Source organism: Oxyura jamaicensis, chromosome 17 (assembly GCF_011077185.1).
Source record: "Oxyura jamaicensis isolate SHBP4307 breed ruddy duck chromosome 17, BPBGC_Ojam_1.0, whole genome shotgun sequence".
In the NCBI taxonomy this organism is placed as follows: Eukaryota; Metazoa; Chordata; class Aves; order Anseriformes; family Anatidae; genus Oxyura; species Oxyura jamaicensis.
Window position 1 is genome coordinate 8,058,114 of NC_048909.1, and position 26,646 is coordinate 8,084,759.

The 26,646-nt window shown below is 61.2% G+C and overlaps 1 protein-coding gene and 1 long non-coding RNA gene across 2 annotated transcripts in view; one reads left to right on the forward strand and one right to left on the reverse strand.

The window, feature by feature from the left end:
- RXRA (retinoid X receptor alpha) overlaps window positions 1-26,646 on the forward strand; it is a 93,245-nt gene that overhangs the window by 33,319 nt on the left and 33,280 nt on the right.
- LOC118175393 lies at window positions 4,547-20,331 on the reverse strand. Its single transcript, XR_004754959.1, has 3 exons — window positions 20,318-20,331; window positions 11,666-11,671; window positions 4,547-5,406 (listed from the first exon to the last, which is right to left on the reverse strand). It is a non-coding gene; the product is annotated as an uncharacterized LOC118175393 (long non-coding RNA).

Sequence of the window (26,646 nt, forward strand, 5' to 3'; positions counted from 1 at the left end):
GGGAGCGTATTTATCACCGCGAAGAAAAAGGCTCTGTTCCCTGCCTCTCCGCAGCGGCTGTTTATCACACACACAAGGGTATGGAGAAAATGTTCCATTTGTTGGGTACAGCCATCGGCCCACACAGCGTATAAATTAAGGGCTTTTACATGCAGAGTTCCCGAAATAAAACACACACACACACAAAAGAGAGGAGTTTTGCAGCGGCCCCGGCGCTCTGCCTCTCCCTCGCTGTCTCTGCGCCCCGGCCCCGGCAGGCGCTGGCTCTCGTTCAGGAATTCCACATTATCTCAGAGCGTTTCCAGCTTCCTCAGCAGGGAACAGCTCTGCTTCTGTCTTCCTGCAGCCACATCTGGAACGTGTTACGCCAGGGTGTCAGCCGTCAGGGCCCGGCGGCTGGCATGCGCTCCCCCCGCCGCTCTCGCCCCGGCCGCCGCGCCTGTGCCCTCCCCGGAGGGCTGTGGGGCTGGCTCGTCCCTGCCTCCTCCTTTAGGGGAGGCTTTGGGGGGGCTTTTCTAGCTGCCGTGGGGCTGGGGGAGGAAAAAAATGGCTCTGGGGACCCCTGTGGTGCTCCAGGGGATGATCTGGGTGCATTGGAGCTGCCACGAGCGGGGACGCTCTGCTGTGGTCCTCAGCCCGGCCACCTCTTCGGGGACTCCCCGGCAGCTCTGGGTTTTGGTTCCTGGCCTTGTTTCTGGGATGGCAAAATCCACGTCCCCAGGCTGCCACGCCGCAGGGCCGTGGTGCTGCGAAATCCCAGGGGTTGAAGGAGGGAGCCCTGGGGGCTGTCTGCTGGGCTGGGGAAACCGGTGCGCTGCGCCAGAGGTGCAGGCAGGTGCTTGGAGAGGTGTCCCTGCGCCGATAGCCGTGGGCACGCTCGCTTGTAACGCCTGGGTTTATCTCAGCAGCATTTCCTCGTGCGTAACGGGGGTACCAGGGGCGTAAAGGCGTTTGGGCTTTAAATAAAAGGAAGAAGCTTCCAGCGGCACCCCGGTGTTTTGGGGTTCCCTGGGCCCCCGGCTGCAGGCGCGGTGCTGAGCGCAGCGGGGGGGCGGCTGAGCGCGGTGCAGGGGGCTCGGGGGCTGCTGTGCCCCTCCAAAGAAAGGGCACGGAGAAAGCTGGCGGCTTGTTTTCAGAACGGGGGTAATGACACTGACCTGGAAGCAGGCTTGCGTGCCTGAACGAGCGGCGTGTGCAATGCACATGAGGGTCTTTAGCAGGGAGGGCTGGTGGAATTGGTTCGCCGTGCCCTCGCTTGCCGTCAGCGGGAATCGGAGGGGGTTCCCTGGAGCTGACTTTTGGCTTTTGTCATCTTTTTTTGTTGTGTGTGTGTGTGTCTTGCTTTTAAACGGGCGGGCCTACTATTACGGTATTTAAAATTAAAGGGGGGGGGCCCCCCCAAGAAAAAGAAAACAGGCCTTGGTTTTATAGACCCTACAGATGCATCCGGCACCAAACTGATCCCAGATGCAGCTCCGCTGTCAATAGTGTTACACGAGGGATCAATCCCGCTCATTGTTTTATGTGGCCTCTACAGCATCATCAGCTAATTAAAGCTAATGGTTCCCAGAGCAGCACTGACAGCATCTGATCCTATCGGCGCGCGCAGCCGTTGCAGCTCCGCGGGGCGCTGCGGGGCCGGATCCTGCCCTCCAGCCCCTGGTGAAAGCCTCTGTTGGCTTCGGGGATCAGGCTGCGGATCGATGGGGGCTGCCGTTAACGAACGGCGCCGTCCTCATGTCAGCTCCGTGGGGGCAGGGGGTCGATGGCTGCTGCTGCGATGGGGATGCAGGAGGGGGACGCGGTGGCTCCCCGTGGCTGTGCGTTGCCTGATCCTGCAAGGGTTTGTTGTCTGGTGGCGTGGGAGGCTGGGAGGTGCCGGAGGGGAGCACTGCAGCATCCCTGAGGTGCCTAAATCCCTTTTCTCGTGCCTCAGGGTAGGCGAGGTGGCCTGCTTGGTGAGCCGAGGGGCAAATACAGCGCGGTCGGCTTAACCAGGGACCGTGGCCTCTGCCCTCCTGGAGACCCAGTGAAAACCAAGTGCATTAAAATGAGTTTTTCTCCTCCTGTCCCCGTGAAGCAGAGTCTAGCTGAGGAATCCTCAAGGTGTTGCAGTCCGTTCTCAATTGTCTCTGTTGTGTCCTGGGCAGAGGCTGGACCAGGTTGTTTCTCCAGGCGCAGCGAGCTGGAGCTCAGGGTCCTCATCCGAGCAAAGCCTGGTGTCAGAGGGTGGAGGCAGCTCTGGATCTGCCCCGTCCCTGCGGGGAAGCATCGCCCTGCCCTGCCGCGTGCTGCCATGCTGCCTGCGAGGACACTCGCTGCCCCAAAAGCAGCTGGAGGAGAGGCAAAGTCCAGGCTGGGCAAAGGGCAGGGGAAGAGGGGCAGGCTCACAGCGCATCCCTGCACCCTGCCCGGGGAAGCAAGTTGATAATTAAACCCTGCAGCTTTTAGATGAATTCCAGGGCGCTCTCCTCGGGCTGGAGCCATCTGCGCCGCACACCCCACCCGCTCTCCCCTGCCCCTTTTCCTCCCTGCAGCTCGGGATTTTTTGCTTGGCGTTGGGTGAAAGCGGTGCCGCGGGGAGCCCAGGGGTGGGTGCCCAGCCCCTGCCACGCACAGGTCCCTTCCTTGGTCCGTAGCACTCTGCGCTTCCTTGCTTTCCTTTCCCAGTCCCTACGCGTGTGGGGCAGCGGCGTGGGCAGAGCTCCCCCCTTTTATTTAAAACCCAGCACCTGGGGCGTTGGGAAGGGGCTGCGCCTCCCCTCGTGCCTCCTGTCCCGTCCTCCTCCACGGGGAGCACGGCGCTGGGGCCGAACAAGCTGCCTTTAGGGCCGAGTCCCCGCGGGTTTTGCAGGGGGATTCGTCCCATGGGCGCGGGATCTCCGGAGCTGGGGGATCCGCTTGCCACAGCAGCTGTGGTTTTGGGGCTCTGGAGCGTGTCTGGGACCCATTTCCATGGGTTGTACGGGTTCAGGCAGGCGTGCGGGCGGGGAGGAACGCCTCCCCTTGCGAAACGGCCGATAAATCGGGCACCGTCACCGTCTGGGCTCCCTCGTTTCGCTGGGCGTTTCGCTCAGAGCAGTTGACCTGCTAAACTCTTCCCCGTGGTGAGCGGCTGTCGTTCGGCTATCGCCCAGCACCAGTGCCTGGGGCTCTTTGACCCGAGCCTCTGAGAGGAAGAGTGGAGCGGTTGCGAGATGGTTGGTGGCAGGGACGTCAAGGGAAGCTCTTGCTCAATGGCGAGGCGGGACCGATGCTCCTTGGCTCTTTTCAAGAGTCTTTGGGTCGTTCCTGGGATTAAACGTGGATAAAAGGAAAAAATAAAATCGAACGGGAGGGGCGATACGCACAGACCTCCCCCAGCAGGTCACAGGGCCCAAAGTCATCGTGCCTTGTGGATTGCCCTTCCCATCAGCTGCTTGTGGGATCTGCTTTTGTATTTCCCAACGCTGCCCGGTGCGCGGGGGGCTGTAGGCATTGCTTTAAGCCCATGGAAGCGTCCCACAGCCCGGAGCCGTGGTGGGATGCTCCGGTACCGGGAGGCTTTTGCCCCAAGGAGCTTTGCCCATGGGATGCAGGGGGCACCACAAATCTCTGTTTTGAGGTGATGTCGCCCAAAAAGTCTTTTTTAACGCCTACAGCAGGCGAGATGATGAGGGGCTGTCCTTTGGGACTAGCCCCTGGTTTTGGAGCCTGGATTCCCCTCCCTCTCTCCCAGCCGTACGGTGAGGACTGGCCTGAGAAGGCCCCTTCCTACCACCGCTTTTCGATCCCTCACCTCCTGCAGCCGCTCCGAGGTGTCTCCTAACCAGGGTGTTGCCTGAAAGCGGTGCGGAGCTTTGGGAACGCTTTGGACTCCAGGCTCAAAGCGAGCAGCAGAAAAGCTCCGTGGAGCTGCTGGCAGCTGACAGCTGGGCGCTCAGCCGAGCTCTGGTGTCAGCGAGACGTGCCGTTGAAAGAAGAGGAGGTGGGAAGCCCAAGACACCTGCAATTTGGTTAATAAATATTTATTCCGAGGTGACAAACGCTCTTCTGGATAAAACAGAGCTAGCAGAAGAAGGATTGCGAGGGAGTGATGACGGGGTGTGCTTTTGGAGAAGGGTTTGCAGCGGGGATGTTGAAACGAGCAGCTGATGAACCGAAGGATGTCGAAACCCGCCTTCGTTGCCCGGGGTGCTGGGCTGTGCCGGGGGGCCCAGCACGGGATGGAGGAGCGCATCCCGAGGGGACCACCCCGGGCCTTCGCTGGGCTCGGGGCCTCGCACCTCTCCTAGGGGTAAGGGGCGAAGGGGCGGGCTGGGAGCCTGGGGAGGGTGCTGTGGGTGATAAAAAGGGTGAAGTCGAAGTGGTTTTGTAGGAAGGAGAAGCGAGGGGAAGGAGGAGCGGTGCCGCTGGGCTGCGTGACCTGCCTCGGGGGCCGGGGGGTGATTTATGGGGCCTGGAATGGGGACGGGGAGGGTGCCCCCGGTACCATCCACCCCTTGCCCGCTCCTCCCAGGGAGATGGAAACTGCTGTGCTGGTTTCTCCCTGCTCCCTTCTCACTGCCCTTCCTAACCCAGCACCTCGGGGACGCTCCGCTCAGCACCACGAGCACCGGGAGCCGCCCCCGCCCCGCCGCCACCCCCTCGGCTCTGCTGCGAAAGGGGCTCAGCGACATCAAAGCTCGGCAAGCCCCCGGCCCCAGCCCCGCTCTGCGCTGCCCGGGGGACGTTTTACTCCCCCCCAGGAGCTCACATCTGAGCAGGCGAGGAGGGGCCGTGGCGCTGCTCGCCTGGGGATGGGGGCTGGTGGCAGCCCAGCCGGGGTCCCCCCCCGCGAGGCGGTGGCGGAGGCGGGGAGCTCGTGACCTGGGAGGTTAATAATAGAACGGCTGGCATCCGTTTTAGATTAGCGAGGGAAAGCTCGCTCGGTGCCCGTCTCGCCCAGCATGTAACTTTAATGCCGAGATAATGAGCAACGATATTTATTTGTAAAAGATCTGCAGATATCACCCGCCCGGAGAGCAGCCAGGAGCTGTCAGAGTCCGGCCCGTCCCCGCTGCTGCTCGGAGCTGTAACCCAAGAGCTCTCCTCCGATCGCTTTTCACGCTGCAGCTCCGTTAGCCGAGCAGGGCACGTGGTCCCCCGGGGCCGCGGCTGAGATTTGCTGAGGCTGCTGGCCATGGGGGCCGTGGCAGTGAGGGACGGGGCTGCAGGGGACCCTGGGGCCCAGCGATGCCCAGGGCTGTGAATTTGCTCTGGGGCAAATTCTCCCCGATGAGATGAGTTCGTCTGAGCAAGAGCCTGAAGGGTGTTGGGGCCGGTTCGGAGAGTTGGGTGGCACACGGCCTTTCCCCGGTGGCTTGGTCCAGTGGGGTTTGGGGATGGAGTCGGGGTCCCTTGGGCATCTGGGCTCCTTCAGACCCCCTGGGGCTCGGGGCAGGGCTGTCCCTGGTTCCCCTCCTGTGCCCGTGCCGGGCTGGGTCAGCGCGGGAGGGCCGAGGGCTGCTCCCGCAGACGTGCCCTCGCCTGGCAGCGAGGCAGGCTGGGGTTGTACCCGCAGGTGGATGTCCCTTCCTCATTAAGCCATCCCCCGGGTAATTACTGGGTTAAGGCCCGAGGAGATAATGCTTCGTTATTTTTGTGCTGTGGGGGGATTAGGAGCAGCGGGGTTTCTCGGGGGTTTTATCTCCAAGCTGTCGGGCTGCGCGGCACGTTCGTGCGGGGTAGCAGGGCCCCGGCGGTGCCTCGTGGGCTGGCAGCACCTCGGGCTTCCCTGATGGGCACGGAGGCCGGCAGCACGGGGCTTCCCGGGTGGCTTCTGCCGTGATTTACGGCCGAGGCGATGCGGAGCTGTTAGCACGGCCTCTGGAAGCTGTTCACGGAGCGTCTCCCGGCTGTTACACCGGCATGGGCTGCTCGTGGGGACCAAGGGCAAACCTCCCCCGTGCGTCCCTCCTGCGCCCAGCCCAGCTCCCAGCCTGCTCCCACCCTTCCCTACCTGGAGCAGCCTCCGGGTACCGGTAGGATCGGCATCGGGCACTCCATGCCCATCCTGGAGGTGCTCTTAGGAAGGATTTGGGAGGCAGGAACCGAGCGAAATGCTCTTAGCCAGGCTGCCCTGGCCTGGCGGGGTCCCCTCCTCCCCGGTGCAGGCAGCGTGTGGCCGCCGAGCCGTGGGGCTGGAGCTGGCACCGGCGCGGGGAAGCAGGCGGGCTGGCCGCGGGCCAGGCCGTGCACTTGATCCAAACACAGCTGGAGCTGATCTGATGAAGTGAGAGGTTAAGAAGAGAGCATCTGTTATCTAAAGGGGACACGCAGTGGGAAACTGTAAGCTCTTTATTCCCCCCCCTGCCCCACCCCCTCGGTGCGCTGCATCATCCCTGACTTTATTTCTTTGATTTATGAAGGAAGCCCGTGCTTCCGGGGCTGGAATTAAGTGCCACTGTGTGAGCTCGTGATAGCGGGCGAGTGATACAATGCCTCGCACGTTCGCCGTCTGCTCAAGGGCTTTAGGATCTAGATAAGGGGAGGAGGGATTTCTCCTGCCCGCCAGGGGTGGGGGCATGGGGGAGCCGTGGGCCCGGGGAGGGATGTGGGGGCTGCTTGGCTCTGTGGGGACACACGAGGTGGGTTCCTGGAGCTGGAGTCCTGCTAAGAACGAAGCTCTTCTTCCTCTTGCACAGGAGCATTCTTTTGGTGTTGGCTCTCTCCCAGATGCCCTCGTTCCCTCCCGGCCTCGTGCAGGGTGTCTGCGTGGTCCTGGGGGTGCAGAGGGGACCCCAGCCCCTCGGCCAGGCTCCCTGGCTGTCACACGGTGTCGTCCCTGCGCTGGGGTGTTTGTAGGGTCGATGAGGCTTGAGCATCCGTAGCCTCAAAGCCATGGAGCAGTGTGCTGGAGCCGGGGGGCTGGGGGCTGCTGGCCGGGGGGGGGGGGTCTCGTGGTGCCAGTGCTCACAGCTCCTGCACAAGGCTGTCATTTCCCAGGTTGTCATTTCCAGATAGGTGTGCAGAGAGCTTCTGGTGGCCTCTCCCCGGCGTGGGGACAATGCCAAGGGATCTGCTGCGTCTCAAACCGGGAGCCTCGGGCAGGTGGAGTGGTTTGCACCGCCACCGGGCATCCCTGTGTGCCACGCGCCGTGCTGCGCAGCATCGGGGGCTCTGGTGCTCCTGGCAGCCCTGTCCATGCCCCTGTGTCCCTGTCCCTGTCCCACTCACACAGACCCTGCTCGTTCCTCTGCCTTCCCCCAGGGCCTAACTCTGCCCTGGGTTCTGGACACAGCCGCTGAGCCTCCCAGCGCCCCAGCTGTGACACCAGTCACCCAAGCAAGCTTTTTAGGAAGAAATAATTTCCATTTCACTCTAAGGGCTGTTTTTAATACATAAACAGGATTATTTTAAGGCCTCGCTCAGTGGCCCAGGAAGAGCAAGCCCAAGATGCGGAGCAGCCCAGCATTTTGGTGCCGTGCACCAATGCAGCTCCGGTGCAGCTGGTGCCGCGCTGCGAGCCCCGGCGAGGGCGAGAGGAGGAGGAAGGGGTTTAAAAAAAAAAAAACAACAAAACCATGACCCTACGTGTAAATAAACTTCAAAATAAAAAGTGACAGAGATTATTTGCTGCTTAATGAACTAAAATGCCCAACCTCCCACTGAGCGGCAACGTTGTTTATAAGCTACAGAGAGGGCTTTATTTTAATGGGCAGTAAATCTCATTCATCCCCAGCCCTGGCAGTCACGAGCGCGCGGGATTAATAGGCTCACGGAGCGAGGAGGGAGGCTCGCTGCCTCCTGGCGCTCCGGGCAGCATCTCAGCTCGGGGCTTTTAACTCCCTCGCCCCGGCGTTTGCTGTTCTCCTCCCTTCCTCCTCTCCTTCTTAATCCCCTTCGGTGCCGATAAAGCCGGGTTATCTGGCCAGGAGGAAAGGAGGATTCGGTCCCGTGTCCCATCCGCTCTCCGCTTGGTTTTGTTTATTTGCTTGAAAAATGCACCCCCCCCACCCCCTTCGGTCCCTGGGTTGCAGCTGGAGGCCAGCCCGAGATAACCAGACGCGTTCTTGCTGCTTTTTTCCTAAAATAAAGCCTCCTCCCCGTTGCCGGCGGTCAGATTTTGCCTGGGTGCCCCCACCCTGTTGTAAATGGGACAGAACCGGGGCCACGTCCCTGTGCCAGGGGCAGATCCCACCCGAGGACGCCCCCCCTGGGGACAGTCCCCTGCCCTGGTGTCCCCCCCACCCCGAGTGGAGTGGTTGCAGGTAGCGAATCCCTACAGATGTCGTGTCCTGGGGAGGGACAACAAGTTGTTTTGGGCTAAAACCACCCCGGATTGAGCCTCTGCGTGCCGTCCTTTGGGGGCACCTTGGGGGCAGGTGGGAATTTTGGATATCCCTGAATTTCTCCCTGGACAAATCAGGTGCCTCAAACACCCGTAACTCACAGGGTGATGTGCTCCTAAGGCAAGAAAGAAAACAGTGAGTTATCTGTTCCAGTTTGAGTTTAATATCCATAATCTGCCATTAATCAGAGGAGGGCTGTAAGATCCTTACTTAGGCCTAATCAGCGCATAATGGATTATCTACAGGAACTAATAAAAGGTAATTATCTATGCTTTGCAAGTTCCAATTACTGTACTTAGATGATCAATTAATTCTTGTAACAGTTTCACAGGTGCGTTCGGTGTGACAGCCTTGTGCAGGCTCCAGGCTGAGCGCTGCCGGCGGCGTGGGGCCACCGTGGTCGGGGACATCTTCCAGCAGCCCCTTGTCCCCAGTGCTCTCTGCACAGGCAAACAAAGTGTCACCCCAAAGAAAGTGCCAGTGTCACCCCTGGCAGCAGCCATCACCTCCTCGCCCTCTGCCCAGCCTCTGCCCTGGCTCTCACTGGGCTGTGGAGCCATGGGGGGGTGTGAAAGGAGGAGGAAATACTCCTGGCACCTCCGCGCAGCTTTAGGCTGAAAATTGCAGTGCAATTTTTCCGTGTCCACTCGTGGCCCAGCCTTGTTCTGGTGATCCGAAGCAAATTCGGGGCTTGGGGCAAGCGGCAGCGCCGAGGGCTCTAAAGGCAAGCAGGGGCTGCAGAGCGGTGCCGGGGGGCAGCAGGAGGAGCGGTGCCGGCAGTGCTGGGGGCGGCTGGTCCGTGCCCCGGCCGTGTCCGCAAGGGAACGGGGCTGCTCCAGCTCTCAGCTCGTGGTTTTTCCTTCTCGTCTTGTGGCCGGCCGTCTTCTGGCCCTCGGTAAGCCAGCAGCGTGTGTTGGTGTCCCCAAAACTGCGCCGTGCTGGGGAGTGTTATTGTGAGGCACCGGAGGTCCTCGAGCCGTCTGCTGTGGTGGCCTCGTAGGGACACGGGGAATGGGTGACATCCCCCAGCCCCACGGGGCTGGGGCACAGAACTACCTCAAGCCGTGAGGGCAAGCCCTGGGGAGCCCAGAAACCCCGAGAGGCTGCGACACCTGGGTGCAGAAAGGGGAAAGTGAAGGACAGGGGGGGATCATTTGAGGGACCCGGGAGCATTTCAGGTTGATTTCAACCTTTGCCAAGAGTCTGACAGCATGCGAAGGAACAGCTTGGAGCAAGAGTTTGTTTCAATACAAAACTTCTTTGTAAAAGAAAAAAAATAAAAGGTCGACATGGGATCTTCTGACAATTCCAATTGTTATTTCCCCTCTCCCCCCCCTAAACATGACATTAATTCATCTGTGCGAGTCCTTTTTCTGGGAACAGCCTTGGTGTCGTTGACATTTTTGGCGAACGAGGGGAGAAGCAAACCCACAGCAAAACAAAAACAAAACCCGAGCCCCCCCCCCCAGGCCCTTCCCCTTACAAAAAGCAACTCCCCTTGGAGCTCTTGCGGGTCCTTTGCCTGTGGGGGAAACTGAGGCACGTGGATAGCTGAAATCTCAGACCTGAGGGCACGAAGTGGTGCTAAGCAGCGGGACCAGCTCAAAGTGCAGCCCAGGTGCCCCAGCGCAGCGCCATCCTCGGCCCCGTGCTGTCACTCCCAGCCTCTCCTCGCCCATCCTTCAGCACTAAGGCCCTGCAGTGCGTGCTTCCCCGTGCCCAGCAGCCTCCCGGCCTCCTCCTCCACCTCTTTTGCTGTTGCTTTCCGAGGCTGCCCGCCACGTCCAGCGGGGATGAAGCTCCCTCGGTGCTGCCACACGCCGCCCTCGCCGCGCCTGCCCGCAGCACCGAGCCGCTGCCAGGGCTGCCGCCGCCTCCTTCGCTGCCTTTTGTTTCTCTTTCCTCTCTTTTTTTCATTTTCCCAAGCAAGCCGCCACAGGCTCCTTCAAGCATTCCCCCGCAGATTATTCCCCCTCTCGCCTGTAACGCGTCGGCGATGCTGCAACTCCCGTTGCCCCATCCCAACCTCCTGCGCCGGCTTTCTCCTTTTGGCTCCGCTTCTGGATTGTCAGGCCCAGGTCTGGGCACGCCGATCCCCGCTGAAAAGGTGCTTTCGTGCCTTTGATTCCACCCGCGGCCGGATCCTGGAGGCCGTGCAGATGGGAGGCACCGCCCGCGGGCACGGCGCACGCTGCGGGACCTGGGCGCAGGAGGGCAGGCACAGCGAGGGGGCTGCAGGACCCCAAATCCAGCCCCTTGTGATGGTTGCAGTGAGCAGAGCTGCTGCAGGACCCCAAATCCATCCCGTGTATGGCTGCAGTGTTGGGGCATTCACGCCGTCAGGCAGCGGTTAGCGTTAATGAACCTAATCCTTCAGATTGCCCTAATTGTAGGAGCTGGTTGGTAAAACAACGACTAAAGAAACAAAGAGAGGCCGAGCCACCCTATTTGACAGGATTTGCCAAATTCGCTCAATTGCAGAAGTCTCATGGGGTCGACGAGAGCCCAGCAGGTGTGGAAGGAGCACGTTTACCCGCGGTGAGCGCGGTTACGAATCACAGAGCACATTGACAAGGGCCGCGCTTGGTAACGCAGAGTCACAGCTCGATAGCTGCCCGGCAGTGGGCAAAGCCCCAGACCTGTGTGTCCGGGTTGGGAGTTGTGTGGTTTGGCAAAGCGTGGCCCGGCGAGGGTCGCGTGCAGACAGACGCACCTTACGGACGGCCTTTGCGTTTGTTTGCTTGCTTTGTTTCAAAGCGAAAGCCAAGCCTCTTTCTTCCCTGTGGTTAGATCCTCCCAGCCGAGCGACTTCGAGCTTACAGAAGTTGCTTGAGGAAGAGAGAAAGGACGCTGGACGCAGCGTAAAGTGAGAGCAACCGGCCTCACCGCAGTGCTTTCCGACCTCTGTTGACAAAACCCTGGGCGCTCTCTGGTTGTTTCTCCGCGTTGGACTCGTTTTCCTGCGCAGTTCTTTTCCAAGCCGACCTTGCCGGGTTTATTCCTTGTTACTTAAACAGTGCCGGCGGCGTGCCCAGCGCCGTGCAAACACGGGGGAAGGAGAGCGCCTTACCCGGAGGAGTTCCCGTTATAATTCAGAGGGTTTCAGGAGAAGTAATTAAGGCTGAGGTGAGAGGGGGGAGCAGGCGCTGCTTTGGAGGTCGGTGTCAGAGCAGCAAGGCAAAGGGGCCGGCGTTGAACGAGCCCTTGGAGAGGTCCCCACGCGGTCCTTCGGCTGGCACGGGGGGGGTCGGTGTTCAGCAAGGTGGGTGACAGGAGGAGCATTGGCCCTGCCACACCAGATTAAGCCAGTGCTCCTTCAAACACCGCCGCCTGCCTCTGACACAGGAGACAACCAAAGGCTTCGGTATGGAAAGGGAAAAACAATCAAGGACTTGTGCCACCCGGTAATGCACTGACCCAATTGTGCACTGCTGTGTAAGGGGAGAGAAATTCCTTCCCGACCCTTGTACTCATCAGTCTATGCCCTGAAGCATGAGATTTGATTTCCTTTATCTGGCTTTCCGTAATTGCAGATGTCGTGTTTGGTACTCCCTGTATCCCACCCCTCGGAAATGGCATCTGCTAAATTTAACTCAAGGGACCTTCCCCTCTGGGAGCTGGATCCTGCCTCCTTTTCTGGGAAGCGCCTGGAAGGAGGGCAGGGGACCTGCTCCCACCGGGCTTTTCCCCCGGCACGTTCCCCTGCTGGCTGCTCAGCTGGGGAGGACAAGTGTCCCCCCATCACCAGCGGGCTCTCCCCATTGCCGTCAGCCTTGGAAAGGCTTTATTCCCACCTGCATGAAGTATTTGGAGGGCTTTAATTGATCGGTAGGTATTTCTGAGAGTCACGTTGGGTTGTTGTTGCTCCCTCCGTTTGCGGACCCGAGTGTGCCAAGCCCAGGCTGAGCTTGTCTCGGCTTTTCTTTGGGGAGAGGGCACCTGGGGGCACGGGAGCGACTCGGGGCTCCGCTGGGGCTGGGAGGAACATGAGCAGGGGGATGCTCTTGGCTCTCTGCTGGGCGTGAGCTCTGCATGAGCTTGGCTGGGGCACGGCCGAGCTGGATGCTCACCGGGGCTGGCAGAGCTCCGGCTGCATCCTCACTCCAGGCCGTCTCCAAAACGAGCTTTGTTTTGCCCTAAGAGTAATGGGCAGAGAATCTTTTGGGGGTTTATTTTTCCCGAACTCTCCATGGCCAGCGGTGAGGGTCACCCAGCCTCATCTCATCTGCCTTTCTGCCAGAGTGGTTTCGGGTTGAGAAGGGGACGGGGAGGGGGCGCAGAGCCCCGTGCAGCCCCCCTCGACCCTCATCGACCGTGCGCCGGAGCGCGCGGCTCGCCGGGCTCGCCGAAAGAGTTAACGGTGCTCCCCCCTCGGAGCTCGGGGAAGTGGAATTAGTCACGGCCTTCAGGAAAAGTGCTAGGCAGGTTATAAAAATGACTGATGAGCGCGAATCAATAATGGAGGTAGTGTTTTCTGGGAACGCCAGGCACGAACGGAAAAGCACATCAGCCCGGGTGGCGCGCGCCCTGGCGTGCCGGGCTGAGCACACCTGCAAGGCATCCCTGTCCCCGTCCCTGTCCCTGTCCCTGTCCCCATCCTCCTGCACCCTGTTCCGCATGCCCACAGCTCCCTGGGGGGTAACAGAGGGTATTGGGGGCAAACCAGGGCCCTGGGGAAGCGGGGGGTTTGGTTCACGTTCGGGGTAGCGTTTCCGCAGCTCCGAAGCAGCTTCGGAGGCCACGTTTCCTTTTCCAAAGTGGCATTCCTGGGAAGGAAACAGCCTCCTAATTAGATGGCTTGAAAATCTTTGCCGTTGCTTGTTACAGATGCATTCATCAGCCCTTATTGGAAGAACAGTAGTGCAAAACAGACATGGTTATTATTATTCATTATTTAGGTGTTAATGGTTAATCCCTTCCTAGCCTGGACCATGTTCAGAAAGCGACTTAGGTCCCAGTGCCGGTTCTCTGAGCAAACCCACTTCTTGTTTCAGTGACTGTCATTCACTGAACCCAGTTAAATATGGCAAAAAAAAGCCTTTTTTTTTTGCAGCTTTCCTACAGGTGGGAGCGGCAGCGCAGGCTGCAGCCTTGCGTTGCCCCACGCAGCTGGGTGGGCTCGTGCAGCCCCTTCCCTCCCACGGGTGTTTCTCCTTGCTGCGTGCTTACGGTGATCCCCGGGGGCACAGAGAACAAGCATCCGTTGGGGTTGATGCCGGCAGTGTTTGCCTGGCAGAGCTTGGTGCTGGCAATGGCTCGGGAGGAGCAGTGCTACGTCTGCCTGGCATCTCGGGGCTGGTGGCGTTCCCAGCATGTGAGCATGTTTCTGATGTTAACGCGAGCTTCCTAAATTGGCTTTCCAAATGTCCCTGGTGCCAGGTGATCTCCAGGCACCGTGGCCAGGCGTCCTGCTGCCTCGTTTTGGATGTGGTTTTGTTCTGTGACGATGCCCAGTGGGAGTGCTCTGTGGCTGGCATCGCAGCCGCGCGGCTCAGCCCTGCCGGACGCGGTGCCAGCACCATGCACGGCTGTGAAAACGCACACACGGATCCCTCCGGGGTCTTTGCTGCTTGGTTTTGCAACACCAGCAGGTCGTGGGGGCACGCGAGGACCCATTCCCGTGCCGTGGGAGCAGGCTGCAGGCACTGCTTTCCCTGCACTGTTTAACCAAGCCAGTTTGCCACCTCTGCGTGTACGCAGGCTTCAGGTGCCTCTCGCGTCTCCAGATCCCCCTTCGGATGTGCCGGGCGCTGTCTGTCACGGCAGGCAGCCCGCCGGGCCCTCGGGAGAGCCGGCTTTTGGAGAGCGAGTGCAAGAGGTTAACGGAGGACGAGGGTGATGGATACGTGGCGAGAGCCCATCGGGGAGAATCGCATTCCTTGGAGGAAATCGATAATCTGGGATGCTTATATTGCTAATTTTCAGCGGGTCATCTTCATCGCGCCTGCTGGGGCGGGTTGTGTGCGCGGGGCCCTGCCGGGCAGCTGGAGGTGGAGGTTTGAGCTGTGGACGCAGCCGCACACACACATTACCCGTATTTCCCGAATACAGCTGGAATTCGCAGGGCTGATCTGAGACATTTGCTCTTCTTCCTCGTCGGGTGACCTTATGGCACGGGTAGGAGTCTTCCTGAGCCCTGAGTGGTTTAAAATGCAGCAAAACGGCAAATCCTCCAGCACAGCCCCAAAAGTGCACCCAAATTGGAAGCTCCAACTCCAAGCGCCCTGAGAATTCGGCAAAACAAAAAAAGGAAAGAAAAAAGAGGGAAGCGAAGGGCTGGGAGGGATTCCCAGCCCCTTGATGCTGCCAGCCGAGGCTGCACGCTTCCAAGTGACAAGTGCACTCTGTGGCTGGTGGCAGGCGCAGGGACCCATCCTCTGGGCTGTCCTGTTTGGTTTAAAATCCGGGAGAATCGGAACTGTTGCAGAAGGGATGCTCTGGCTGCGGGCACCCCCAGCAGCCTTTTATTCAGCATCACCAGCTTCGCTCTCACCGCACCAAAAACATTTGCACTTTTTTTCCTGCATTTTCCCTTTGTTGCGAGGAGAAAAAGCAGGGGACGCGCCACGTGGGCATGGGACAGACCTTGGAAGTGCCACCTGGTGCAGCCGCCCCCGTTCCCAGCCCTCGCCACGAGGGCTCTGCCTGGGGCACGTCTCGGGGTGCCGCGGCTCTCACCCCCAGCGCAGCCCCACCGCTGCCGCTCGCTTGGGTCCCTGCCAGCCCCTCGGGCCCTGCCCCACGTCCCCGAGCACGCGGTGGCACGGCTCCAGGCTCCACGCTAACGAGAGGGCTTCCAGGGGAAGTTAATTATTTGCCAGGCTGAACGGTGCCGGGGTGTTTGCGAATCCCTCGCTCCTCCAGACGCCTTGTTCTGTACTCGGCCGTCGCGCTCTCGCCGAAAGCTGCTAACACAAAATGTTTTGCAACAAAAACCCCAAACCACATGAAAGTGGTTGAGTTTCACATTGCATTATAACCCCGAATTCGGGTTTGCCAAGAGTTTCAGTCGTTTTACGAACCTTTCCCGTGAACCTCCAGCAAAGGCTGCAGCTTAACCTGGTTTGGATGAAAACCCAGGTGTGACCCGGGTGCTTCTGAACAAGTTTTGGGGTCCGTGCAATCCTGCAGCTTGGACCCGAAATCCGATAGGATTTGCACGGAGGCCTGCGTGCGCTCTGGGAAAGCCGAGCAGCGCACACCTGGGCGCAAGCTGCGCTTCCCCATGGGCACGGGGCCACGGGTGCTCTCCAGGCAGTGCGCCCCGAGCTGTGGGCGCACCGGGGACCCTGAAGGCACCGTGCGCGCCGGGCTGTGGGCTGGACCCACGTTGCAGTGTGGCCACCAAAGCAGCCACCATCCCTCGGTGAGTGCTGGTGCTTTGCACGTGGATGGGGCTGGAGCACGGTCCCACGTCGCTGTGCCTCGGTCACCGCTGCGGCTGCTTCATTCTGGAGGTGCTTGGGGTGAGCCTGGGCTTTATTTTGGGAATAATTCTGCAAAAACCAGCGGTGTGTGAGAGGCTTGAGAGCCAAAAAGCCGGGCCGGTGCCGGGCAGGGTGGGAATTGGGCTCTTTCTGAGGGCCTGGCGCGCGGCGAGCCCAGCCTGGGGATGGTGTGTATTATTGCATCCACACGCGCATTGCTTTTTCGGCAGCGCCGTCTTTCCTTTCTCCAGCAATTTCCTGAAATAACGTTAGGGAAATGTGAAAATCTTGAACTTTTGAACCTCCCCGGAGGACGGCGCGCAGGGGGTGGGTGGTGGCGGCAGGAGGAGGGGACGCCGGCCTGCTGGCTGCCGTTTATTTTGGCTACGGGGCCTGGGGGCGTATGGCGGGGGGGGGCTCGCCGGCCCCCAGCCCCACGGAGGAGCCGGCTCAGCGCTGCCCCTTATTAATGGCTCTCTCTTCGGTGGGTCGCGGAGGCGAGGAAGCCGGAGGAAGTTTTCTTTTGCTCGCAGATGCCGGGGAGCAGGGGGGGGGTGCCCGGGCTGGGTGGCGAGGGCAGGGGGTGACACGCGGGGTGATGGATGGGACCGGGGTCCTCGGGCAGGCTCTGGACGCGGGCAGCTCTTGCCACTGAGGGCGAGAGGGAGAAGGGAAAGGGGGGGATACGGTGCGCCTGGAAAGTACTTTTCCCTCTGATGAACTTCAGAGGCGCATAAATCACTGCCAGGCTGCAGCTGCGAAGCATGTGACGCTGGCAAATTAATGGGGCTTCGGAAAAGCGCCGCGCCGCCGCGCTCCCCTCCGCGCCTCTTAAAGGCGCAGCCGGCGGCCGGGCCGGCACCAGGCGTGGGAATGGGGCCGGGTGCTGGGTGTTGGGTGCTGGGGATGGGTGCTGGGTGCTGGGGATGGGTGCTGGGGGATGGGGATGGGTGCTGGGGGATGGGGATGGGCGCTGGGGTTAGGGGTTGGGAGCTGAGGCTGGGGGCTGGGTGCTGGGGCTGGGCACCCCGTGGGTTTTTTCATGCAGCAGGGGCCCACCGAGGATGGAGACGCGTGGCGGGGGATCCAGGGCATGCCAAAATCTCACAGTGACAGGGTTTGGGGTTTGCAGTTGAGGTGGGCATCATGCTGGGGCTCAATGCTGGACTGCCTGGCGCTGTAGCAGAGGATCCAGGAGCATCTCCCTCATGGTGGCATCGAGAGGCCGCCGCCGGCCAGGGCCGGGCATCCGTGCCCCCAGGGCGCAGCCATCGCATGCAGACCCTGCAGGCAAACCGCTGAGGGGCTGGGGGGCAGCTCGGAGGTCCCAAAAGCCACAGCTCACCCAGGGCCAGCACCCGAGCCCCAGCGCGCTGCCCTCCCCTCTCACCAGCTCCCTCCTCTTCCTCGCTCTCCCCCCGCACAGCAGCGGAGGAAGAGGAGAGGAACCCAGCGCTGCGACTTCTGCCCAGAGCCGCTGGCACGCGAGAGGGGGAGGGAGCCCAGCCACCAGCAGAACAGCTAAAAATTACTGAATAATTCCCTAATATAATTAGGTTTCCATGCAAGCATTTGCCTTAATTGCCAGAGGGCCGTGGCACGGGGCGGGAGAGCCAGCCGGGGCTCACGCTTCCTCGCCCAGCACCCTGGTGCTGCGCTCGGGCCGGACCCAGCACCTCCTGGGGGTTTCCCAGTAAAGCTCGGGTGAGGATTTGGCCCACACCAAGTCTCTTTTTGTTGGGGGTCTCTTTTTGTTCCGCCGGGAGAGCAGCTCGGAGGCTGCCCGGGCATGCTGCGCTTTAAATCAGTGTTTGTTTTCCAGCTGCTGTTGGAGTGAGGAGAGTTAGGCAGGCAGGAAGGGAAGAAAAATAAAACCCAAGCCCTGAGCCCTCTGTGTGATTTACGTGGTAAAGGAGATAAGTGGGGATTTAAAGAGGAGGGAATACATAATGGAGACGAGCGTGTAACGTGAGCGCGGATCCAAACAGAGATCGTAATCAGACGTGGTAGGAGAAGCTGAGGTTATTAATGAGACGTCTCGGCTCTTGGTCAGCCCAAGGGGAACAGCCTCGCCGGGCTGCCACGTCCCTGCCCGGGCTGAGGGTGCTCGGGATGGGAACCAAGAGCGGGGAGGAAGCGTGTGAAGGAAGCGCCTGTTTTTATGGCGGCGGCGCGATTGTCTCCTCCGTAACCGGCCCCAGAAGCCGGGCGCTGGCAGAGCGGCTGATGACCCCGGAGGAAGGGCCCTCTCCAGCCTTCCTCACATCCCCTCTCCTCCTCTGCTGCCCCTGGCTCCGGGAAGTTTACACCATGCGTGGCAGCTGGGTGTAAACGCGGAGCAGCCTCGGCACCGTCCTTGGCCACCTCCAGCCCTGTGTCCGTCCATCCGTCTGCGCGGGGCTTTGCCACGGCCCCGACCCCCCAGTGGGACCAAAGCACTGGCCGGGACAAACCCCACTTCCCTAAAATATCGGGTAGGCGGCTCTCCAGCCGCTGTTCTGTGCAGTTCCCTGCTGATGCCCGGCACAGACCGTGACCGAGGGACGTCCCAGCGCCTTCAGTGGGTGCGTGGCTGGGCACCGCTCCCCTGCGGGTCTGTGGGGCAGCTGGCGGCAGTCCCAGAGGTTTGCTGGGCACGGGGCAGGGAGGGCAGCTTGCTGTATTTTTTGGTGGGTCTGTCCCACGGGTGATGTGTGGCCCGGCAAGTGCCTAATTCTCCCAGTGACACCCGGAGAGGTGCACACCCGCACAGGGCATTCCCCGTGTTCTCTTCCACTCGCCCACTTTTAGCTCTTCCCATTGGGGTGTCTTCATCCATCGGGGTTCCTGGGGCACGAGGACGATGCTGGCAGTGCCCAAGGGGTTAACCCGAGCCTGCTTCGCAGCTCCGGCATGGAAAGGCTCTGGCTTGACATGAAGAGAGGAATTTTTTAAGGGTTATTCCCCTTCCCAGGCCCTGGCTGTTATCTGCAGGCTGACAAAACGCCTGGAACGCAGAGACCCGCTGGACATTGACCTGGCTGCGCCGAGCTCAATTAGCCAGGGCTATCTGATTGGACTGGATGCAGCCTAATTAGTTTTGGATTTGAACCAGGAATTCAAACCCAAATGCCGCTCGCAGGCAGAGCATCCTTCGCTGCTCTGACTTCCCCGGACCTCTTCCCTGCCCTGGGAAGGGGAGAGCCACCCCCAGATGCCCATCTGTCCGTCCGTCCCTCCTGCCAGCCTCAGGGCTGGTACTTGGGGAGGAAAACCTCGGGGTGGGGACGAAGCTCCCCTCCTGCCCAGCTCCTGCTGCTGAGCCCCGGGGGTCACGTAAGCCCGGAGGCGGCTTTTTGCTCTGGAAGCGCAGCGCGGCCGGCAGGAACTCGCTTGTCGCGGAGGCGAGCTGGCTCTGGCAGCTGCCTTCCCTATCTCGTCAGGCGCCTTCCTGCGGCACGTAGGCACCCAGCTCTCAGGCTCCTTCCCCCGGACCTCCTGCTGCGGTGGACGAAGCGGGTGGCACGGCCCCGAGGCGTTGGGCTCGCTCCGCGTGGCGCCGGGATGTGGGGACGGGGCCGGTGTGGTGGGATGGGGGGAAGCTCGAGCACCCCAGGATCCTGGGCCCACCTCGGGTTTCCAGCTTTGCGCGCTTCAAACATGAAACACAGGAACGGTGGTGGGAAGGGACCCCCGGGGCTCCGTTCTCCAGCCTCGCAGAACTGCAGGAGGACATTCCTGCGAGGAGAGCTGGAAAACGGTGTTCCCGCGGGCTGCCCCCGTGGCTCCCGGCCTCGCCATCCCCTGCCGCGATCCGATCCAGTTCCCCCACCACAGAAAACCAGTTAGAGCCTCCTGGGAAACCAGTTAGCGGCGTCGCCTTTCCCCGCCCGCGGCGTCGGGGTGTTAACGGTGCCAGCTGCACGCTGGCGGCACGCACCAGTGCCAGCCGCGCCGGATCAATTAAAGCCCGTTATGCCAAGCGAATGACTGTAATTATCTCCAATCGGGATTAATGCACGCGCACAGCCCCGTAACACAATCCGTCTGGCCGCCGCTTTGCGGGCTGTTGTTGCCGGGAGCTGGCCGCAGGAGGGGCTCCGCCGGTCGCGGCGGTCTGAGGGCTTGGGGTTTTTGGGTTTTTAGGGTTTGGCTCATCCCAGGTGCCCCGGAGGGAGGATCCCCAGAGGTGCCCGGCCGCACCGCTCAAGGGTTAAGGCAGCGCGGTGCTCGTGTTACCCCTGGAGCCGCCTCACCCCTGGTGCTGTAAGCGATCTGTTTGCAGGAGGGGAGGGTGCGTGCCGAGCCCAGGGCTGGGCAGGGGGAGCTGGGGAGACCTGGGTTTGCCTTCGGTTTGTTGGATCGGGCCAGGTGTGCAAACCCGCCTCGAGCAGGACCCCGCGCTTCTTGTCCTCCGTGGGAGCCGGGCAGCCCCAGCAGCATCCTCCCCTTCGGCCAGCCTCCGAAGCAGGATGCTCTCGAGCCGAGAGCCCCCTCAACCGGAGCTCTCAGCCCCGCTGGGTCGTGCTCCTCTCCTTTTCTCCCTTCACTTTGGAGAGGAGGATTTGGGGTTTGGAGCAGGGGCTCCCCCCAAAGCACCGAGGCAGGCGAGGGGCCGCTCGCTGTGTCACCCATCTCCTCTCCATGCACCGGGGGAGCAGGGGGGACAGCGGGGACAGAGGCGATGCCCAGCACGTGCCAGGCACACAGCTGGTTGTCGTGGGCCCCGGGGGGTTCGGCAGGAGACGAAACTTCTTTTCTCTGCTGGAGCGAGCCTAATGCTTTCAAGCTCCCCTTGCATCTCTGGATCCTGCTTGGTTTTTCATAGCTCAGAGCGTAGCACCCCCTCAAGGACAATTAGATCACTTCCAATTTGCCCGTAAGCCCATAAAACTGCAATTGAATGTAATTAAAAGGCCATAATGAGCTGCAGCAACCTGCGGGACCACTGCGCGTTCGCTCTCACCGTGCTCCTTTCGGAGAACGGGACGAAGTCGGGGGGGGATGCGAAGGTCAGCGTGTGCCGGGGAGGATGAGGATGAGGAGGAGGATGAGGATGGCTCCTTGGGTGGCTCCCACATGCCCACACTGGTGACACCCATGGGGGAGGGCAGGGTGCAGCCCCCCCGTCCTCACCGGAGCTTTTTCCCCTCCCTTGGCAGCTTCTGCTGCCATTGTGGCTGCACTGACGGGGTAGGGGACGGTAACAGCGATGGGGGCTCAGCCCTTGCGCTTCGTCTGGATCCCCAAAGCTCCTTTTTGGGGGTGCCAGAGCCTCCCTATGGCATGCTTGGTCGGCAAGCTGGGCCCCAGCTGGCTCCTGCGGCCCAGAGCGCGTGGGGCTGCCTCGGCCCGCGGCGGCACGAGCTCCAAGGAGCCTCCACGCCGAGTCCTCCAGCAAAGCCCCGGCAGCCCTGCTGCCTTCCTGGTGCCCTGGCAGGCGGCACTGCGCTGCCCCTCTGACTGCCTGGTCCTGCAGCGGGTTCCCAGGCAGTAAATTAGGGGCGCTGACAGCCGCACAGAGCGCATTGTGAGCGCGGGGACAGCGCCGGCCCTCCAGGGCTGAAACAGGAGCCTGCAATTTCTCAGGGCTGTTGTGACATCTTTGCACAAGCGTGCGATTGAGTCACATTTGCTTTCTCAGCAGAATCCCTTGTTTGCCTGGGTGCACCCCTCCTTCCCTCCCCCTCCGCCCCTTCCCAGGCTCGGGCAGAGCCTGCAGCCCGCTGCACCCCCCTCAGCCCCCTGGGTCCCCCCCTTCCTTTCCGTGCCGGGGACCCCTCACACTTTCCATCTGGCACGCTCGCCCGCTTGCTCACGCTTCCTGCTTTCGCCTCCTCCACCCACGGCACCCGCGGAGGAGGGCGCAGAGGCTGCCCCGTGTGTGTCGGGGTTGGGGGGGGGGGGGATGCGAACCAAAATAAACTGGGGGGGCTGCCACGGGTCCCCGCGGGTGGCAGGGGCCGGGGGCGCAGCGGGCAGGAAGCCGGGGAGGGCTCGGAGGAAGAGGCGTTGGTAAGCGTTTCCTCCGGTGACACGGTGGCTCGCGGGGAGAGCTGCTTCTGGAAAATTCCTCTCCGAGTCCTCCCCCCTCGGGGACGGGGACGGCCCCCGCGGGCTCGTGGCTGGGCCGGTGGCTGCGGGAGCCAGGCTGCGCTCTCACGGCGCTCCCGGGAGGGTGCGGGGGGGGGGTTTAAGGCAAAAAAAAGGTGTAAAGTGAGTCCTGCTGAGGACGAGGTGAGGATGCTTAGGCAGTCCGGGGGGGCTCCAGCAGAAAATGGGGTGTGAGTGGGCTGAGCATCTCCCGGCAGGGCTCCCGTGGTGCTGCAGGGTGGGCTACCAAAAATTGTGAGCGTTGGCGAGCCCGCGGTCACCCCCAGCGAAGTGGTGTTGTGTCCGGAGGGCAGAGGAGAGGATTAATGGGATGGAGATGAAGTGGTTCCGCCTCAGAGAGCCCCAGCCCCCTGCTCGCTGTGGCCCTCGGTGGGATGCTTTGGGGTTTTTCCCCTTGGTGCGCTCAGGGGGAGAGCAGAGGCTGCACGGAGCGGGGATGCACAGGGTGCGATGGAGAAGCTGCTTGTGGGCGCTGTGATTTCACGCTGTAAGGTCAAACACAGGTTGGAGGCCGCGTCTCTGGCACGTACAGGGCCAGGCAGGCAGCACTGCACCCCACGGGGATGCTGTGAGCCTCCTCCAGCCAAGGGAATCCCGGCAAGGAGACCCCAGGGGGGTCCCAAAGCCCCAGGACGCACCCCTGCCCTGTCTAGCTTTGCAGGGGCCTGTGGCTTTCGGTGGGAGGCCGGGGCTGGAGTGTGGCTTTGAGGTTGTAGTTTGGTCAAAGTGAAAGCCTGCAGCGAGGAGGAACCCACCCGGAGCAGAGAGCGGCCGAAACCGAGCTGCTCGCCCCCGGGGGAAAGCACCGAGCGCGGCTGCGGAACCGCTCCGGGACCCCAGGGCGCAGAGGCCGGCCGTGATTTCCTAACACCTGCCAGAAAAAAAAAAAACAACAAAACACCTACGTGTGCTCTCCCGTGCTCAGACCTAGAGAGGGCCTGAAAGAAAAAAAAGATTCAAGTGACTTTTTGGGGAAACCACGCCACTCCAGCAGCTGGAGCCTTACGGAAATGCTCGACGCCGCCGGTCCCGTGGTGCCGGGGTGCTGGGCTGGCCCCGGGGCGCACGGTGCAGGGCAGCTCCCAGAGCCTGCCCACGTCCAGCCCTGTCGGGGTTTGGAGGGGCTTCGCTCTCGTTCCGTCCCTCTGCACAGCTGAATGAGCTGCTGAGAGTTTCCTTAGGTGCAAAACCACAGGGTGTTTGGTGCTGTGGGCGTTTTTTATCCTTCCTGGTCGGCTTCTCCTTCTCGCTAGCTCTGAGCCGAGGTCGCAGAGCTCCAGGGAAGGTGGCCCAAAGGGAACGTCGTGGGACAGGGCTGATCCTGGGGAGCAGGCTCAGGGCGGGCAGGGACGTGGCCGTTCCCAGCCACACTGGTGTAAATTCAAAGCAAACTTACTCCAGAGTGTAGGCCGGGGGCTATTTAAAATCATGTGCTGTAAACACGCTCTCTTCCCTCTTTGGGAACGCTGTCCCTTTTGGGGACCTGACCTCTCGTGGTCGCTGCGTTCCCATGGCAGTTTTCAAGTGAAAACCGGGGTCAAAGCCTCAGGTCCTGCCCGGCCGCCTCCACGGCCGAGGTTCCTGGGGTGGAAGGCGCTAGGAAATTTCTGCACCGCTTTTGAGGAATGAGAGCGAACGGGCAGGGATTTCCACTGCCGAGTGCGTTCAGGGAAACTCGCCCCCCGCAGAGGCACCAGAAGAAGGAACAGCGCTCAGCACGACGCATTTCCGTGCGGGTTCCCTTGCTTTTGGCTGTCGGGGCTTTGCACCTGGCCGGCACCAGCCCCAGGGAGGAGGTTTCCAAAAAGCTGGTCCCCGCTGCTGGTTCCTCGCCCCTCTCCGAGCGTGGCCCCGCAGCGCCGAGGGCAGCGCTGCGGAAGGGAGCGGCCACCCAAATTTAGAATTTCCTGCTGTGCAATACCCAGAATTGATCTTCTTGCTGATTAAGGAGGAAGAGGTGCTAAGAAAAAAAAAAAAAAAAAATGAAAATAGCGGAAGCCACGGGGGTGTGGGCATCGTTCCGAATCTCAGCCAGCCTCAGCTGGGGCTCTCCCCCAGCCACGGCCACGGGGCCCCGCTTGGGCACATGCCCGGCTCCGACACCTCGGCCACAGAGAACTGCAGCCGCTTCTCCTCTCGGTGACTCAAGGCACAGCTTTGAGCTTCCCCTCCCTCAGGAGCAGAGCGCCGAGCTTCTGCGTCAGCTCCCGGGGTAGGCTAGAAAAGGTTTTCCAGCAGAGCTAGGTCACTGTAGTTTTACTGGCAAAGCCTCTTAGGCAGAAGTGAAGATTACAGTGGCGAAAGCTTCTGCTGGTACAGTTTATTCTGGTACAAAGGAGCTATCCTGGGAAAAAATCACCCCCGTGCTGTTGTAATTGTTCCTGCTGCGGGGCATTTTGTGGGCTGGAAAGGTTCAAATCGCCGCTCTTGTGGACGCTGCAAAGCTCCCGGGCTGCTTCAGACGGCGGAGCAGCGGCACTGCGCTGAGCCACGCAGCGCTGGGGGGTAAATGCCAGAGGAAAGCACTGCAGGGAGCAGCAAACGCGGTCCCGGGGGCTGAAACCTGCCCGCGGGGGCCGCATCCAGACGAACCCCGTGGGAAGCTTGTGGCACACATTTGGGATCTGTGCTCGTGGCCCCGGGCACGCCGAGATGGGAAGGAGTGGAGGAGCTGCGGAGGAACACGTCGTACTCGTCCCCTCCGAGCGGCCAGCGCCGCGGGATGAGAACGGGGACAAATGTTTTAGGGAGATGTTTTCTTGCCTTATTGAAAATTAATAATAGCGAAGGAGCCGCTGCCTGGCGCCAAGCCAGGAGGACGGGAAAAGAAATAAATTACAGGGAAGGTTGACTGAGCAGCCGGGATGCTAGCCTGGGTCTTGCCGTCCCCGGGATCTATTCCGGGCTTTGGCTCCGATTTCCCTCGTGACCTTGGGGAAGGTCGCGGATGCCGTGCCCCGCTGGTGCTGGTCGGGTGCCTCCTCGGCCTCTGCCTCCCGCTGTCCCTGCAGAAATGGGTGTCAGGGAGCAGGCTAGAGGTGTTCTTGTGCGTCAGTTTCCCCACCTGTGAAGCAGGGGTGGTGGCACCCAGCAGGGATATTGCCAGGACGGGCATCTGCCGAGGTGGAGGGTTGTGGTGAGCACCCTGAGGACCGAATCCAGAGCTGGGCTCCTCGTCTCGAGGCCAGATTGCTCCCTGCAGAGGCTGGAGCTGAAATAAGTTCCCCGGCCACGGAGGAGAGCTGAGAGCACGCACACAGCTCCGTGACCCCGCCGCTGTCGCTGGGGCACGTGGGCTGCCCTAAAGGTCTCCGTCTTTGGGGAAAATTCCCCTCCGAATTCTGTGGCTCGCGGGTTCATCGTTCAGAGGAGGAAAAGAGCTTCCCTGCAAATTCCTGAGCTGCTGAGCAGCGCTCGTTTCTGATCTCCCAACTGCCATGGGGCATCTCGTAAGATATATAGAGGTCGTTGTGTTTCAACAAAGGCCGCACAGAGAAAATAGCTGCAATTTATGGGTGCGGCAGGAGGGGAAATGCTTAGAGAACTCTTTTTTTTTTTTTTTTTGTATTTAGAAACAGGCAACGGAGTTTATTTTGGTCAAGAGATAGTCACACACGGCAGCTTCACATGGCAAAACTCTGCCAGGAAAATGCAAAGTCTCGCGCTGCTTGAGCCGAAATGGCGCCGGGGAAAAAACCTCCCCGGGTTTTTGCTCCAGGGACCTTCAACCTCGGTGGTTTTTTGCTCGAGTTTGTTGAGATGAAGGACGGTTCCTCAGCCTGGCTGCCGGGATTTTAGCATCCCGGGAAGGAGTCCTGCGTGGAAATGCAGCTGCTAGCTGCGGGGTGCCCGGAGCCGTGTCTCATCCGTGCTCTCCTGGCCGGTTTTCCTCCAGCCGGGTGCGCACACGAGGGCTGCATCAGAGGCAAACGCTCCCCACCGCTGTCACGGGGAAGCCTTTGGGTGCAAAGAGAAAAACTCCCGGTGCTCAAGGGGTGCTTCAAGCCACGGCACTCTGCTCCAGACTTCGGAACACTCTCCTATGGGATTTGGGTGAAAACACACCCAAACGCACGCCGGTACCTAAAGGACTTCTCCGCGGCGTGCGAGGTTCCTCCTCCCCGCCTCTCCTCGTGGTTTTTTTTTTTGCTGCCTGTTTTTTTTTGCTGCCGGGTTTCTCCACGCCAGCCCTCGGCAGCACACCCAGTTCCTCAGTGGGTGCCGGGGAATGCGCCTGCTTGGCGGGGAAGCGCGTAAACAGGATGGGTGCGGGGGGCCAGGCGGGGGGCGCGGGCTCCCCCCCTGCTCCCTGCCCTCTTATTTTGGGAGAGGTGCCGGGACAGGGCTCGGGCCCCGCACGTGCTTTGCTTTCTGATGTGCTCGAGTAGGCACGGGCTGGATGCCAGTAACCCGCCCCTGACCTCGCCTGCTTCGCTGCCTGAAATCTTGAGGAGATGGGAAAGGCACGGCCGTGGGGCGCTTCCTTTCCTCCTCCGGCAGGTCAAGTGCCTGCTTCCTCCGCGCACCTTTGGGGCCGGGGACCCGGCGCATCCATCCTCAGATTTATCCCGGGGCATCTCCAGCCCCGTCCATCGCTCCACAGCAGCCGGTGTTGGTGAGGCTCCTCCGGAGCAGGGCTGGCGGGGTCCCCGTGCCCAGATGCACGGCCCGCTGCGGAACAAACTTCGCCCTTTGCCCCCTGCACCTTGGACGTGAAGGACAGGAGCGCAGCCCCCATCCCGAGTCCTCAGAGCGCGTGGAGGTGCCAAGCCCTGCTCCGAATCATATAAAAAACCCAAAAGGCAGAGAACCGG